Genomic DNA, 18,381 nt, shown 5'->3' with positions numbered 1-18,381 from the left:
CACTCTTTTGGAAAAGTGTACTATCCCGATGGAAAGAAATATCTATTGTCTTCCTAAGGCTATCATCCTCGGTAAGGCTAGGACCGATCAAAATTATAGACAAGTATATAAGTTGAAAATCATCCTTAGCGATTATTAAAGCAGACCAAGGATTTGTGCGATGATGCTGTTGTTACCATTGAGCATCAAAATGTTTGTACTATTGTTGATGCGAAAAAGTTCCAAAACAAACTAACCCCGGAATACCAGATCGTCATCTGTGAGAAGAACAAAATGAGTCGGTAATATAATATAATGTATCCGTGAATTAAAGCTGGCAAACAAAATTTACATATTGTATTAGGACAACTATTGCCAATTGATAACTAACATAGGTAAACTTTTGGGAACCGATGGTTTTTGTGATCATTGTAGGAGAACAATAAATCTGAAATTTATTACTATTATTATTTTAGTGAATATCTTACTATCACTTATTTAGTAAAATTGTTCATTCATTCTCACATTATGAAACTTTCAAGAGACACTAACATCTCCTCAAGACCTATAAACACTTATTTGCTATAATAACAATTGTACCAAAGGAGTATCTTTCAATATTTTAAATTAGTTTGTACGTAGTTTTAATTTTGTAATGGTGTTAATCAGTTCTTCTTTTGCAATATTTACCACTTCCTTCGCCTCATTATCAAAAGAAATGTTTAAAATTTTTGCACTGCACTGCACTACACAGTAACTATTTTCAACTTTCTTAGACAATTACAACCGCAAGATTCATTTGTTATAAGTTTTTACGCCCACAGAAAAAATCAAGTCATACCATTCCTTTTTTTACACTTTGTATGTGTAATACACCTACAGAACACCGACAAGAGCATTCAATGAAACACAGTTCTATCAACCACGAACACAATTCAAAGTTTTCCTATTCACAATAATGTTCTTAAGTTAAAATGTTTGTGCGAGAATATTCTTATCAGTTCTTTAAGAAATGTGTCATTATGAACTGCTTCATAAAGTACGGTCATAATCTTCTGGAACTAATGCAGCATTTCATCTTGTATGTCTATATCAGTAATAATACTTATCACATTTGTCTTCAATATATTTTTATCTAACAGAATGCAGTTATGGTTTATTTTGCCCTCTTGTACATCCACTGCAAAGATGCAAACTTCTTCTTTTAGATTCCCACATTTGAAACGTGTTTATTAAACATTAAATGCTTATGTGAATGTAATTGCAGTAACAGACGCACACTTGTTCACTCCTATTTTCATTAGACATTTTGACTTCTAATCTTCAGCACCGACAAAAACAAGAAGTAGAAGATCCCTCTATCCAAACACTTTTGAAAATATTATCTTTTTATGTATATATGTAAAACAATACGAAGAGAGATTAGCAGAGTGCATGAAATAGTCACACATTGATTTATCCTTTCCTAACTGTGGTATTTATAGTTTTTAGTGACCTCATTGTACAACTTTCATCAGATCCTTTATTGTTTTATTTGGAAGACCTACCTAAAACAGGTTTGAACAAGCATGACTCGGTAAATGACCCTGAAACTTCCAGTTTCTATTTTTTATTATCAATAGGCTACATTCCTTCATGATTATGGAGTGTACTTGTATTCGTATATTTAGATTAAGACTACTTTTCTAAGTTCAATGAAACATTTTGCAACAGAATACTCACATTTTCGCTTTCACAGGTTTCAAAACTGTTTACTGTATCCACATTTTTCAATGTATATGTGCTCACAGGACGAATTCACATTACATGGTGAACCAGTAATATAATATTTTAATTTGTTTTCGTTTTAATAAAGACTATCATACATATAGTGTAATATAAAACATTTAGAAGTTAAACGAGAAGTTTTAACATTGTCCGTCTACTAGATTCTCCTATACTTAGGTCTTTGTATTGGTCATTTTCCCACTTTCATTATCGTAAGCTGCACCTATTCATCATTTTCTTACTTTTGACCATACTTTGGTCTCTCTAATGCCGAGTTTCCTACTTTGTCCAAAGTCATCCCATCCTAATAGTTATTTTTCTACTTTGAGCATCTTACATTTATGCCTTAGCGGTTTACTCCCTTTTCTGTTTGCTTTTGGCATTCCTTGCAATACAATATATATTCACACACTATTTCCAGCGTAAAATTCAGCAGAGTTGTCACAAGGAAGCAATAGCAATTCCACTATCGCAGAAAATTATGTACACAGATAACTACAATAAACAATACCTGAAAATAATACTCTTCAAACGCAATAGGCAAGATCAAATGGTAACAATAACTCGTTTAAGGGTTAAGGAGCACGACAATGTTTGTTGGCATTCTATAATATAGGTTAAAAATATATGTTGCAGTTGCTGCCCAAACCAACTATTTTGCCTTTGCTACAAACACATGCAAATTCTCATGTTCACTTGATAAATCGTCCAATACTAATATTAATCCCAACACAGTACACTTTTTATCGATAAATAGATACTGAAACCTTCATAGCTAACATATCCTTAAATTCTGGTAAGCTCAAAGAAAGAAAAAATCTAATTCCTAACAATATTTATAGTAAACTGTGCAAATTATAAAGTTTCCAACATTACCATCTACCTCTTTCTGACGTCCGAATAATTATTTCATGAAATTGGAATTTATTTTTTACGGATAAAGGGTGGTATATCTCCTGTTTATCTGTTTTCTCAAACATATATGTTGTATATTCAAACAACAAATACTTATTCAAATACCTGTATTCAAATACATATTCATTGTATACAAATATATGTATTCAAACACATATACATGTTCAAATATATGTATACGTAATAGGATACACATCTCTCATGTGATGGTTTCTGATTCGACCCCCTACAGTCATGTCTTGCTTCTTGTATTATTTTATATTATATTATTATAATTATTAAAATATAATAATATATTATTATTATATAAAATTCAATATCTTCTTGTGACAAACACAAAAATCCAAAAGAGAAACACGATGAAAAACAGACACACAAATTTTTTAGACCGCGATAGCCACCAGTTAACCGTCTTGCAAGAGCGAACTTAGTTTAGAAATTGGTGCAGTGGATTTATATACATATAACATATTTATTAACATAAGAGGGGTGGGATATAGCAAGCGCAATTTTTCCTTTGTAATGACGCTTGGGTTCAATTCTTTCAGTGTACAAAGACGAAAAGGAAGGAATATTTCGTTTGCAGACATGTTGTCGGATGTATAATGACCTGTTCAAAGAATACATTTCTTTCGTTTCTATGGAGGTAGCTGCTCAAAGAATATCAATATCTTCAAAGTAGTAACGGTTATCAGACACTTCCATACTGTGCCTAAACTTTGTAGTCACTAGATTTTATTTTGTAGTTCCCAGTATATCTGGAATCGTAGCAACGAGGTCTGTTATAGTCGAGACGTTCTATTGGTCCCCAACCGGCTTCCTTTGTACTCAGGCAGAAAATTTGCGCTGTCCGCCTTCATAAATAACACTCCAAATAAGCTATAAACGTCACGTGTGTTTTGTCGAGGTTTTCTGTTGTTGACATCGCTAAACTTCTATTAACGGTGGATATATAATTCCTATGTAATAATAATAATAATAATAATAATAATAATAATAATAATAATATCACTAACATAACAATCATTAAAGGAATCCTATGTAGTAGTATGAACAGGAGCGGTTCAAGGATGGACTTCTAGGGGTGACAACGAAAGATTGTATTTTTCTTATCGGGCTTTTGCAGGAATGGTGCATGTACATTGGGGGGGCAACTTAACATATTTGGTTCTTACAAACGTTATCGTTATGGAAGTTATACGACATTAACAATATTCTATATCTATTAAGAGTAAAATAAGCACATATCATGAAACTAATGATTGATTTCTTTTTTCATTACTTCATATGCAAATTGAATTGAAATGAAATGTTTCAGTTTAACGTTCCACAATTATGTACTCTAAGCTAAGGGAGACAGAATATTAAGGCAAGTGAATGATAATGGAATAATTGGTGGAATGGGAATGTGGGAAAAACAAGAGTATTCTGAAAAACCCGACAACACGATGTTGTCTACCAAAAACTTGCTTGGCCATGGGTCGAATCAGGGACGCCACACACCAAAGGCAAGCGCTCTACCACTTTTTTTAAAAAAAAATCAACCGATCATGCCTCAGTTTCCTGAGCAACACGAGTTTCCTCGTATACAAGGCCACTTTGACCTTTACTAAATTTGTCAGGATCACGAACATATACATATCCAGGACAGTTAAAAATCCAAAGGCTCTTCCACCATGAATCGAACCCGGAACCCAGTGCACTAAAGGCGCACGTGTTAGTCACTAGACCAGCGGGGAGGGCTACCTACCACAGAGCCACCGTGTCACCTATATGCAAATTGAAACCAAGACACAATATAGTAACTAAATATTTTCAAAGGACACTGGCACTAGATTTAAAACTTCTACTAATATCCATAGAAATAAACTGACTTACCTTTACTCATCGTCGTCACTGTCCCCTACATGAATTGCAAATCTCTCCTGACTGCTGTCTCTATCATGGTTCATGTATTTCTCTTCTATTTTCATTGTATGATTGATGCACGAGGCCCAAAGCTGAGAGTCATTTTTTCTGTTCCATCCCTCAATAACTGACACAGAGTGGCACTCAACGTGTTGGACGTGCTATTCTTTCTCACAAAAGATTTCAGGAGAGCCCATGCGTGTTAAATGGGGTTTATCGCACAGTGGTAGGGAGGGAGGAATAACAATTCATGTCCATACGAGGCTGCAAGTTCATCTACCACGTATTTTTTGGATATATTTTTCGATTTTAATGCATCTAACAACACGGCTTTTATGGGGACCGGGTTCGGTACAGGATGTTGTGTTGTTTTATGAAGGAAAGAATATCTTGTAATTTGGTCTTCGTTGATGGAATTTTCACCAATAGACGCGAATGATAACTGGCGTTGTCTATGACAATTGCACACTTCTTATTTAGATTTTTTAAAAAACAATTTTCGAACCAATTTTCGAAGACCTGTGCTGTCATTTCATCATGACTATCGGCTTTGCAGTCACCAATGTTCTTAGCCGATAGATAAAGACAACTTGGGACCCACCCTTCACTAGTTCCCGCGTGGAGCACCATGATAAGATTCCCTCACGCTGACGGAGATTACAAGATACAATTACAATTGCCGTCATTCCAACCCTTCCGAACGACGTCATAGGTGTCATACCAGGTCTCATCCAGGAAAACAATACCATAGCCTCCTGATCGAAGTTCACGTAGTCTGTGCAGATACCGGTACCGCCAAGCAACAATCCTAACCGATTCCATCACTAGATTCCTCTTTTTAAGGCGGCGAAAACAAAACCCAAGTTTTTTCAGAAGCTCTCGGAGCGTTGTTTTCTTGTAGGGAAAGCTAGATACTGCTTTCAAATATTTCAATAGCTCACTCACAGTTGGCGATTGTCCCTTGTTATAAAATTGATAAAAGTAAAATCACACGTAAAATCATCCAGCTGATTAAATTTCACTTTTCCGTTCCCGTTCTTCTTTGGCTTGACTGGTCCACTCTGTATAATTTTTCTCACCGTTTTTCTGTCTAATTTAAGCCTTTTTGCTGTTTCTGAAATTGGTCTTTTTTCCCAAATTATTATTTTTAACATAGTCATGAACATTGCAGCCAAATGCTTGACTTTGTTTGTTTAAAGTCCGTGCTGTTCTTTTGTTCAACTCTCCGGAAGTGCTGGTACTGGGCTGTTCGGGATCCAAAGCATCACGCGCAGCAAAATCTGCAGGAGGAATTATTTCGTTTGTATACCACGGCCTCCATATGTTTTCTAAAATAGCAGCCAGCTATCAATAAAATAACGAAAACACACGCACACACACACAATAAAACGTGAACAAAAGTAACGGAAACAAAAACAACGAATAATTAGAAGAACGAAACCAAAAGTAACGAAAAAACTAGGTATAATAGGACTTGAAAATTAAATAGCAGACACGCACTGTCTTTCTGCCAAAACTACACTGAAGAATCAGTAAGCAAGAGGGTGAAAATGGCAACATCGCTTTCTTTTTCAGCAGGTCAACTGGTGGGCCACCCTGAACTGGAAGCAATTGTTGAATTATCCCTCCCATGTCACAAAGAAACATGTGGTTTTCTTCAATGTTGTTCCGCTTTCTTTGATGCCGCCTGGGGACGATTTGAGCGATTTACTATAACAGGAGACATTCTGGCAAGTTTTAATAACATACGTAGCGTCAGCAGACATCCGAACTGATATCTACAAAGACAGCGAAAACTCATTTAGCGATTGTTCCCTCATGAAGGAAAATTCTTGAGGCGGAATGTTAGTCCCAATTTTCATAGTAATTTAATTTTAATGATCCATACATTTCAATGAAAAATGAAAACCGATGTCAGTTTTATTGATGGTACCAACGGATCTTGTATTTTTTGCCGAAAAGAAAAGAGCATCCATTTTTGTTTCAGGATACACAAAGACCAATATCCTATGGCCAATAAACAATTCAGCCAGGGATAATGCTGCCTCACATAGCGTTCATTGCCAATTGGTCGCCCCGGAAGGCAGGTGCAAAGAACCCAAGCATTTATCCATGTTATTGGCATGAGAGAGAGACAAAGCTAGTCACTCAGCAGGGGTGGGTGGGGAGTGAGATAATGCTTCCAGTCGGGTTGTTCAGTCACAAATGCACTTCGTCAACCATTGAGAAAGAGAGGAGGGAGGAGAGGAGCTTCAAGTTGCAGAATGGCTTGTCGGGAGACAGAGAAGTAGACAAAGAGTGGGAAAAAATGCATTCATTCATTCGCAACAAGAAATGTGTGCTCACCCAACGTTAAATAGGAGAGAGGGAAAACAATATAGCTGGTCAATGATCGCGGGGGAAGGGATGGGGTTTACCTGTTCACTCACAACTACAGAAACTGTTTCTATTAAGGGGAAAGTGATTGACAAGTGTCTACCTTAGCATCGGATAATGGTGGGAGGTGGAGCTAAACTTGGGAGAGCTGAGCTGAACGGGGGATAAATGTATCTTCGTTTCTGCAGCGGAGAACTGTCATTTGAGAGCCGAGTTGGAAGGAAAACGAAGTTTGCTTCACAGTGAAACAAATGAAAAATAAATAAACAAATAAATAAATAAATATTCATTCCTTTCCTTTACTTTCCTGGATATTTTATTTCTATTATGATCTGTTCTGTTTTTTAATATTTTCAGAAAAAGTTTTCTAAGTTCACAACAACTTAACAGCCAAATTATTTGTAGAATCATCGCAAGCTCTTCCTATAAGTTTCACTGGATTTTTTTTCTAAGTTAGCGTAGTTCATCTTAGGACTTTACGTAGTAAAACGAGTCAAAACAATCCGTTAAAATTCATATTTTTTAAATATTTTCGAAACAATTTTAGCACGTTCACACAACTGTGCGAGTAATTTATTATAAGATAAATAAATTTAATGAAAACGAATTAAATTAAAATGAATTTATCATAATTAAATATTTTAGTAGGATCATAATTAAGTGAATGGTATAAAAGCTTGTGGGAGCTAGAGATCGCGTTTCAAGGCTTATACTGAAGTTCTAATGATCTGAAACACATTTTAATTTTAATTTGATTATAATTTTTAAAATGTCGATTAAAGATTCGTGTAGGATCATGTTTTAAACAGCAAAAAAGGCCATTCCACTTTCCAGGACCACCTCAACCTCTTCTATAGTCAGGGTAATAAATCTTCCTCCCCCACGGACCTACCCACGGCCTGTGCGGCCCCACTGACATGGAAGTGGTTAAATAATTAATCAATTAATCAAACAATAGCTCTATTGTCTACCACTTTCCTAGATATTCCTACTCTTGACTATCTGTCGTCCTGGATTTTTCGAGCCTGAGCATGAGAAATATTGACAGAAATTCATTGTGTTACTTATGTTGTTATTTCGAAACTTCAGCTTTTTCTTTCCAATAACCTCACATGAAATAATTTTCTAAGTATACAAACGTAAGTTTATTTATATTCTTTCTCCCGTTCAGATACGCCAGTATCCAGGAGAAGCAGCCCTCCTAAATTTTTACTGCCCCCTAAAATTTCCAAGATAGGCTTGCAAATAAACTATAATATGGTTGGATTTGCCGTGGCTACATTTTTGGGGTGGCCACAAGCCTGCCCTCAGCCTTGAGATGATTAATGTTTGGTATATGGTGGTACATTTGCAAAAGATTATATCGTGAAAGGATTGCGTTTTTTTTTTCTGAGGTCCACAAGTTAAAAAAATCATAAAAGCAAACGTTTGAAGAGTTCAGGCTTTGATAAGTTTCGTCCAGTAGATTGAATTATTTTATATGGTTTCACTCACTGGAACAGAATATTGTGTTCATTACTCGTCATGACATATCACAACCATTCATTATCAAAGGCCAGTGGATCAATAGTGGAGCGTTCACCTCTAGTGTGAGGGGTACCTGGTTCGAATTCAAGCCATATAAATATGTGGTGGACAACATCGTGTCCGAGGGTTTTCTCGCGATTCAAACGTTTCCTCCCACATTGCCATTCCGCCGATTCTTTTATAATCATTCACCCTTATTAATGATCCGTCTCCCTTTGCCTACAGGACATATTCGTGGAGCATAAAAATAGAAGTTTCATTTTATTTTATTCAGTAAAAGCCACTGTAACTAGTTTATCATTACTGTGAGACCACATCTGTTTATTTGTTGGTCTAAATGTAAACTCATGTGCTCAAAACACTTCAGCCAATTTGTAAATGTTCACATGGACTAACATAAACGATTTACGAGTATGTTCTATGGGCTAAAGAAAACGACAGTAAGCGCGAAAATATTATGATGAAATAATAGTGCGAATGTTAAAGTAATTCGATACTAATACTGGTAAATTATCAGAATGCTCATGAATATAATTATCATCGTAAGTTTGTGCGTCCTTGTGTTGAACTCAATAAAGAATTTAGTTTATTTTTACTTGGAAATTTTTTTTCACGTATTAATTTCCTTGGGCTTCTCCCTGAGCGCATAACTATCGAATCCACGATGAACTTGCATATAGGAAATTAGCACTCTACTATCAAATAACTATGCTTTTATATTGTTGATTTTTTCTTAAGAATGAATAAAATTTCCTTCGCAAGTTCGGTTGGTGACCGAAACATGAGAATATTAATTAGTTTCTTACCTCAGGCTGCAAACAATATCAATAATATAGAAAATTAGTACAAACATTGTCCTAAGATGTTCAAGTCTATTAAAATAATTGGTAATACATAAATAAATAGCTTGCGTTTTAAATAAACCTTAAATTCTGTTACTTTTCTTATTCTCTGTGTTATTAGCAACGTCGTACACATTTGAAAAACATGCATCGTATCTTTCGCTAAGCTGTTTCCCTAGTAAGCGGCGCAGACCTTTTCCCCTGTACCGACTTGTGACGTACAAACATGGTGGTCGTTGTTTTAAACGCACGAGTAGCAGACCGAAATTCAGTCGCAAATTTCGACTAGTTAGAATCGTCGCATGTGCCAAAGGAAGTGTTCTCCGTAATCGGGTAGCTCTGAAGTTTTTTTAAAGAGCAATAACAAAAAATCAGTAGAAATGCCCATTACTCCCCCAAAATGTGTTAAATCATTTATATGCCTAATGTGTTTGTATTAAAGTGAGTCTAAAATACACTTTAAACAAGTTTAAAAATGTACCCCATGGTGGGCGCGAACTACAACTTTTGGATCACTAGTCGTATGCTCTTCCGACTTGGCCACGGAGGCGATGAAGAGACCGTCGCTTGTATAGGGACAAATTGTTGAGTCTTTTGAATTTGGCTAATCAAAGTGCTTCTTTAACCGCATATATTCGGTAATAGCCATTTGGGATCAGACAAAATCTGCTCGCCATATAATTTTATAACAAAATGATGAGTGTCTATGTACTTTATTTCATGGTTCTTCCATATTCACTTTTAAATGATCGGCGACAGTTGCCATCTAATAAAGTTGACGCGTTTGATGCTTCTAACACACAATCGCGTAGAAAAAGAAGCAACAAATGCATCAGATGTGGGAGATGAATTTAGAACACCTAAATGGCGCATGCAGGATATCTGAAATAGTATGTGCCTAGAGGACGTACCTAGAACATGACAGATATATAAATGTTAAATTTGTGGTACATAGTTGCAAATATGAACTAGGTGTAATAAGTACCTAAAATTGTAGGTAGCTGAAGTACATACTTAGCACATAAATATCATATGTGCCAAGTGTCGGGTACCTAAAAAGTAGCCGGGACACCTAAATGGCACATGCCCTTGTGCTGTTAGGGACAGTGGTCTGAAAACGGTATTTAGCCGGACAAAAATATTTGCTTTAGAACTGATGCTACGAGAGCATTGAAAATATTACAAAAACTTAAAGCAAACATTGCCCGTAATTTAATTTAGACCGAAATAATTAATATACTGTAATGTTCGTTTGCTGTACTTATACGCAAACCATAAATATAGCGACAAAGGAATCAAATAAGTTCTTCTACTGACTTCCTTAAATTTAATCTACGTCAAGTTGGGCATTGTCTAGTGCAATTTTTTTAGAAGACAATAACGAGGATATCATTAAAGAACTATAATTTTCCGACAATTGTTTCAAGTGCTGTGCCTAAACTTGACCTGCACATAAAATACAGCGTTACTACACTGTGTAGAAATACTCTGTCGGCGGATATTAATATCTAATACAGTCCTCATTCGTATATGGTTGCTCATTGTAACCGTAAAATTATTATTTTTATGACGGACTATTCTTTATCTGTACCAAAATTTACTTTTCTCCATAATAAATAAACTGTACGGGCCTTATGCAGAGTCGTTTTGACGTATGATTAGCATCATACTAAAGGCCAGACTACTGCAGGAAACATATGTTAATCGAACTCTATAGTATGGCACTAATCATTCGGCAGAACGACTCTGCATAAGGCCCTACGAGGCTTGGTTGAGGTTCATGTCATGGGTCAAAATATTCTAGTTCGGAGTTTTCTCGAAAGCTTGAAAATGAAAAAAAAAAAAACCTCATACCGTAGGAAATTTCTTCTAGGAAATACGAACATTACTGAAACGGGTCGAGTTTACGGTTTGAAAAAATGATAAACCTGGATAAGCCACTTCAATAATTAAGTATTCAATCAAAAACAAGGAGATAATCCGCTTTATGCAGAGTCATATTGATGCATGATTAGCGTCATGCTAAAGGTCTGACTACTGCAGGAAACATATGTTAGTCAAACTCTTTAGTATGGCACTAATCACACGTGAAAATGACTCTGCATAAGGACTAATATATTTTCTAGTAAAATTGCCATGCATTCACTAATAAAACAATTAATAATCTCATAATTTATATAGACCAATTGCCTAATCTGTTCTTCGTATTTCAGCAAAAAATATACTTGTGTCTATATATTTGTAGTGATGTAACGAACTGAAAAGTATCGAGAAGAATGGGGAATTTATAATTTTACGTAATTTGCTTTATTAAGCGCATATCTTTCCAAGAGTGGTATTTCCACTTACTACTTCTGTACATGGAGGCGTTTGTTTCCTGTTCTTCTCGATCGTTCAATGTTTTAACCCGAGATGGCAGTAGTTGCATTGTGATGCTAAACAGGAGATGGAAGGCTATTACGATGGTGGAAAAACAAGCTGGCGAATACAAAATAGGTGTTTGATGGGATTAAAAATTCATCGTAGTATACGCGTTGTTGCATTTAGTGCAGAAGAACGGATAAACCATAAAAATGAAGGTAAAAGTATATTTATTCAATCTCTTATAAAAGACCACAATGTGCACGTCACTTTCTTTTCGGTAGAAGGTAGATGTATGATGGGATTGTTTTGTTTTGTAATAGTTCTTGGGTAATGTTTTCTATATATATATTTATTCAAGATTGAACAATTTAGGAGCGCCTCGAACTCATTTGTGATAAATTTGAATGAACTTCAATGTAAAGAATGAAGTAAAACTACTGTCAAGTTGCGAAACCTAATTTTCATGCTCTCTGTGGGAGAAACTTGAAAAATGGTGTCGAACGGAATAGATTAGTTGTCGGTTTTATAATACGAAGATTACATATCCAATTATCAGTGTGTTTCAAACTTAACTGTAAATTTTGTATAGTGATTTAGTTTTCACGTGGATGTATATTAAAATGAGTAGATGATGTTGGTAAAGTTACAGCTCAGGCTTGCCAACTATGCGATAATAGGTGAATATACAATATTTTAGAACGTACATTTTTTTTTTTTAGTTTTTAAATGTGCAGATAAATTGTAAATATGCATTAAATAATTATAAAACGCACACATTGAGATTTTTAATAGTCATTCCCGATAAATCAATAACGATTTGGGAAATGACAAGTGGCAACCCTGCATCCACTCTTAAATTCAGTTACGTTTACGAGGGTGTGAAAAAATTGCTATTATTTAGAGTAATACTAATAAGGATAAAAAATGGTGAGGACGGTGATGTCGATTGAGAGTTCGAAACTGAAAATTACTAGATAACTTTATTACGTGTTATTGTTATTATTGGTAGTTTTATAGTTGTTTCTACAATTGTCATGTGCTGCATAACGAATATACGATGATTTTAAAGACGAAAGTGGAAGGGTTCTAGGACACTGAGTCGTAATAAAGTAAGTAATCATTCTGGCTCGTAACTCAACTTCATATGTGCGTGCCAGAATTCTAGAATCTTCCCGGTCGAAAATTTTGTTCTATATGGTTGGCAACTCTGTTACAGCTTTTTTTTTTTTAACGGTTTTCTACAGTAAGTGGTGATAGTGGTGTATGAGTGGGTTTGAAATCTACACTTAAATGTACGTTGCAAACTGTTACTGGCTGTTATGAAAGCTATAAAGCTGAAACACGTATATCTTCGAAAGTAAGTAAAGTTGTGATCGTACCTTAGTGCTTTGTAATAGCATAAAGACCATGATCAGAAAATCACGTTGGATGATACCCAAAACATGCTAAACAAAATGTAGAAAGCTGCTGATTGGTTCTGGGTGCCAATATTTTAAAAATGTACGGTAAGATCTATCATTTCAGAAAAAAAGGAATATCCAAGTGGACGCCATACTTTTTAAGTAATACGGTAGAAGTAAATGATGCAGTCCGTGATTATCATGTAATCTTCTGTAAGAAAAGCACTTGCATAAACATTTGAGTAGGGTTTTATGTGTCGGAGGTTAAGGGGTTAAGTGTCGGATAGTATGTCCAAAAGGCATTTATTCCAAAGTTGGTCGTTCGCTTGGTTTACAACAGAAAACGCAATAACAACAACGAAGATATAAGAATCATCAATTTTTAGGACCGCTTTAAAGAGTATAATAGAGTAAGGTAGGGTTGAGTAGAGTAAGGTTGGGAGGGATAATTAGTGTAGGGTAGGGTCAGGTTAGCTTAGAGAAGTTTGGACCCATTTTGTTAAGATTAAAAGAGTGAGAGTTCTCGTCTCTTGTGTAAGGATGCCAACTGGAATGTCTGTACACCTGTAGCCATGTTCAGAATACAAATGCTCGTTGGTTTCCCACGGTCCAACCATGCGGGAACCTTGCGTGAAGTAGTTTCATCCGCTTGCCTAATATTTCCACGATTTTATCCGCTAATATAAGATAAATAAATAAACAAAACTTCTGTTCTATTTACATATCAAGCACACAACTGAGTGATTTATTTATTTATTTGCGGTAAATTTTCTCAATTTTTCTAGAAACGGACGATCAACTTTGGAACTTAACCTCTCCAAAAATATTTAAAAATACGTACAGAAAAGAAAATGGTGAATCCTTTTTTTTGGGGGGGGGGCTAATTGTTAGCAGAAGGGGTTCAACAATTGTTTCTAAAAAAGGGTTAAATTCCAAAGTTGGGCGTCCGTTTCCAGCAAAATTTTTAAAATTTACAGGAAAGATATGGATAATTTGATCGTTTGTGTGCTTGATAATATATAAGTGTCTCGAAAAATCTGTTTATTTGTTATATATAAGCGGTTGTAAACATGGGACTATACTGCGAGCGGAGGGAACTATTTGGCGCAAGGTAACAAAGCAGTTGCATTGTGGGAAAGAAACGAGCATATATGTTATCAACATGGCGAATGTACAAGGGCATTGAAGTAACAGTTTTAACATTTGTGAAGCAATACGTTGATAACGAACAAGATCTTCTAAAAGTTTGTGAAGAGCACGGATTAATGAACCTAGTTAACAAATTGCAGAAAGTGTGCAAAAGTGATAACAGCGAAAAAACTTGGCGGAAGCGGACGCCCAACTTCGGAATAAATGCCCTAAAAAATGTTACAATTTCGGTAATTTCTGTTTACATTAGGTTAGTTTAGTTTATGTTAGATTATATTAGTGTAATTCTTTAATTTAAAAAAAAAAAAATGGAGTTTCGCTTACTTCTGCGTATAATAGGTTAGTTTGGATTAGGTTAGATTTGGTTGCGTTATGTTAGGTCTAAGTATTTGTATCATTCATTTCTCCTGTAGGGGGGCACGGTGGCTCAGTGGTAGAGCGTTCACCTCCGGTGCTTGGGGTCCCTAGTTCGATTCCGGCTCGCGCCGTGTGGACCTTGTGGTGGACAAATACCATGCTCGTGGGTTTTCTCGGGGTTCTCCCGTTTCCTCCCACTTCCTTCATTCCACCATTTCATTCATTCACATTTAGGGGTCCCGGGTTCGATCCCAGCCCCCGCCAAGTGAACTTTCTGGTGGACAAACACCGTGTTCGTGGGTTTTCCCGGGGTTCTCCCGTTTCCTCCCACTTTCTTCATTCCACCAATTTCATTCATCACTCATCATCACCGTCTCCTTTAGCCTAACCGGCATAACCGTGGGACGTAAAACTTAAAATATTTCATTTCATTTTTCCATTTCTCCTGTAAAATTTGTGGTTTTTACGTGCTTCTGGACCCCATCTGCTAAAAATAACCTTTTAAAAAAAAGTAAATTCATAGAAAATAAAATAAAAGATAATGGGTTATTTTGAAATGTTAAAGGCTGCGCCTTGTTGGTAATATTTTAAGTGCAAGCGTGGTGACGTCAGATATTAGAGTGTAATGAGGCAATTAGTATCCCCCAATGGAAGATGACAGTTTCATGTGATGGATGTGACATTTAGATTTTCAATTTTATAACGTATGTTGGTGAGAAATATGAGTTATTACGTTTCGTAGAGAGGCACGGATTATTGAAACAGCAAAAAGAGTGGTAAATATAGGAAGACATTAAAAATACAGAAGTGGATAAACAGTTACACATTTAAATGTGAAAGTAGTTGCAATGAATGCATTATGAAGGCAATTGCTCTAACCTAGTCTTTGTGGGTTAATTTCCGTTAATCGCCATGATAACTGAACTTGGACAAAATTACTGGATAGTATTGGTGACTGTGGTTGCTATAGAGTGTGATAGGATAAAAAAGGGTAGAAATTCGTGTTTATTTATGAATATTGCTAATAGTGAAGACTGATCTATTTTGCATTGGCCGAATGTTTTCCCCATTATGGAGGGAGTACGTTGAGAGCATTATGAACGTGTGTGCGGGTTGTGATTTAACAAGTGTTTATTTTTGTGCAGTTAAATACCAAAATTGAGTTAAATCTGTTGAAATTGTGCGAAAGACAAGGATTAATGAATGTAAGGACGCAATGTTGAAGGTGTAGAAAAATATTAAGATAAGGAAAATTAAAGCAAGGTATGTTTTCAACTGTAATGCAAGAGTGAATAGTGTGAAATGTTATTGGTGAAAAGTGGCATCATAGAGGACATTTTTCGAGCGTGCTGAATTGTTAGTGGAAAAGCTTCCGTATTTTACTCCATAAGGAAGACATGATGAAGTGAAGTGATAAGTGAAGGGAGTGTACGAAGTGACCGTAGAAGTGTCACACGCGATGCATGTGTTTTATGCCATATGAAGTGTTTCTCCAGTATCATCACAAACGTGCCTGCTTCTTACGGGCGCACCCCTTCGCTACTGCCCAGGCCACCCCTGTCCTAACTGGGTTAAGTACTCGTGCTTTCTAGTGGTCCTCCCAAAGTCAATCTATACCCAGTAATACAACACCTACCTTCAGATACATTTTCTAAGGCAGTAAGGATGCATTTCGTTCTAAGAGAAGATAATATTTCATGAATGCCATTGTGCTGCACTAAAATGGGATAATACCATGAACTAAACGTAATCGTAACCTTAGCAAACTTATCGGTCGAAACTGGTAATTCCTTCGGCAGACGATCTTTGATCAGTTGATTCTGTTCGTTAGTTGCTGGGGCTTAACAGAATAAATGCTGTTTGCTAGTGACATTCTTGTTGGGGCGTTTAACACCATCGATGCATCTCCGTGCGACTGCGCGTGTCCACCAGCTTCGCCCACTGTGACTCGGTTATCAGCATTCGTGCTTTGTAGTGTCAACTCAACACACCTTTGTTTGTGTGTTTTTACACAAGTGTTTATAGCATATGCCCGGACAGAGTATTTATTCGTAAAACGGTGATGCCCTTTTAAAGTGAATCTACGCCGAGGAGTGAAACGTCTTTCTTGAGTAAAACTTCGTAAGGTACCGTAAAACGGGGCTACTTTGACATTTAGGGTTACTTTGACATAGAGTGGGGCTACTTTGACAGATGAGCAATTCGTGCTTCCTGTGAGAATTGTTGCATATACTTTCATAGATAAAGGCTGATATAGTGTCCACGGTGCGAATTGCCGGAGGGGATGATGGATTTCTCCCATTGTATTTTTACCCCCTCTCAATATCCTTCCTGTCCCCCAATATATAATATAAGGACTTCTAGATTCGCCACTGTTTATTCCCTCGCAAAATGAATAATCTAATTCTCACTCTGACGATATAGAGAGTGGATTCAATGTGTCCTGTGCAAAAAATGGGTGTATGGGTTTTGTAATGTTTGATCAAAAATTCCTCAACATGCTTGTTACGACTGTGATGTTGACGAATAAGGTTTTTCTTTCCATTGTTACATGTAAAGATAACATACCGATACATATGTAATTATGTTAAAAGTAAAGTAACGTAAAAAAAAGAGTAAAAAATAAAGTAACAATGTAAGGTAAAGCACCGTGTATGTTCAAAGTAAAAGATGTTAAAAGTAAAGCTTTAGAAAAACTTGTATAGTGGTGTATAATGATGTACCACAACAAAATAAAGATTTCGTGCTTATCAAGTATACAGCATACCGTACTTTACACATGACCAAAACAGTGTTTTATACACTTTACATAAATTCCATGTCAAAATAACTCCATACGTTGAGTAACTTTGACCTTATGCAGCAAATACATAAGATGTCAAAGTAGCCCCACCCCCGGGGCTACTTTGACCGGTATTTCTTAATTTCTTCCCGCCAAAACTTACTTGTAGAAACTTAGGTTTAGTAGTGGATGTGATAGTCTAGATACCTATTGTTATGATGAGAATAGTATCATTCATTGGTTGCAGAAAGTGTCCCGTGTACACATATAAACTAGTCCAAAACCTGTCAAAGTAGCCCCGTTTTACGGTAGCTGGTAATGCCACAGTTGAAAATCAGCAAGCTCATGATGTGTACATGGTAATACCGAGAAGTTTGCACGAGAGAAAGTGTCAGACTCGTAGCTTTGCCACTCAGTTTTTTGAAACACGTAAATCAAGCTGCTGAACAGAAAGATAAGTATCCGATAGTTAAACTGAGCATGGGCAGAATTCTTACAGTAACACAAAGAATTCTGAATCTGATCAATATATGCCTCCTGACCCTACTTGTATTTTAGAATTGAAGTTTTCTACTGAGTTTTAACTACAGTCATACTTCATGTTATGATGCAGTATTATCCAGATTCAAAAACCAAGCGCCTGAATCCAGAACCTAGAATTGGGTACCAGATTCCACTATAACCCGGCTATTTCAAGATCTGGCTCTGGTCATCCATAATCTTTAGAAGTTTGTGCCTGCCAAAACTTCAGCATTAAGAAGTTTGTTGCTTTTAGTTCTTCTTAAAGAGAAATCTCACTGGAGGAAATACTTAGGGTTGTGAAGGGGAGAAGGAAGCAGATTTTCAATATTGTTGATTGTCCAACCTGGCACCATATGAGTACAAGTAAGAAATGATCTAATGTGCTTGTGGGTAATTCAACCCTGTGTACAAAGGCATTAGCAAGAACTTCTGAAACAACTCCTGACGAGATAAAGATAAGTACGTAACACTTATTATTTTTCAATTGTTAAAT

The 18,381-nt window shown here is 36.1% G+C and overlaps 1 protein-coding gene across 4 annotated transcripts in view; it reads left to right on the top strand.

Moving 5' to 3' along the window:
• Positions 1-11,717: 11,717 nt before the first annotated feature.
• The window catches only part of LOC145688390 (E3 ubiquitin-protein ligase SIAH1A-like), a 78,989-nt gene continuing 72,325 nt past the window's right edge, over positions 11,718-18,381 (top strand). The window contains exon 1 of one of the 4 annotated variants that reach the window (XM_081762563.1): positions 11,718-11,893. The gene's annotated coding sequence lies outside the window, so the exon portion shown is untranslated. Of the gene's footprint in view, positions 11,894-12,949; positions 13,036-18,381 lie in introns of those variants that run through there. The other 3 variants (XM_081762562.1, XM_081762560.1, XM_081762561.1) reach the window with 3 other exon arrangements.

This window comes from Thermobia domestica, chromosome 6 (assembly GCF_964235325.1).
Source record: "Thermobia domestica chromosome 6, izTheDome1.hap1.1, whole genome shotgun sequence".
Lineage (NCBI taxonomy): Eukaryota > Metazoa > Arthropoda > Insecta > Zygentoma > Lepismatidae > Thermobia > Thermobia domestica.
Note: the sequence above shows the minus strand (reverse complement) of the source record. Positions and strands in the feature narration are given on the sequence as shown.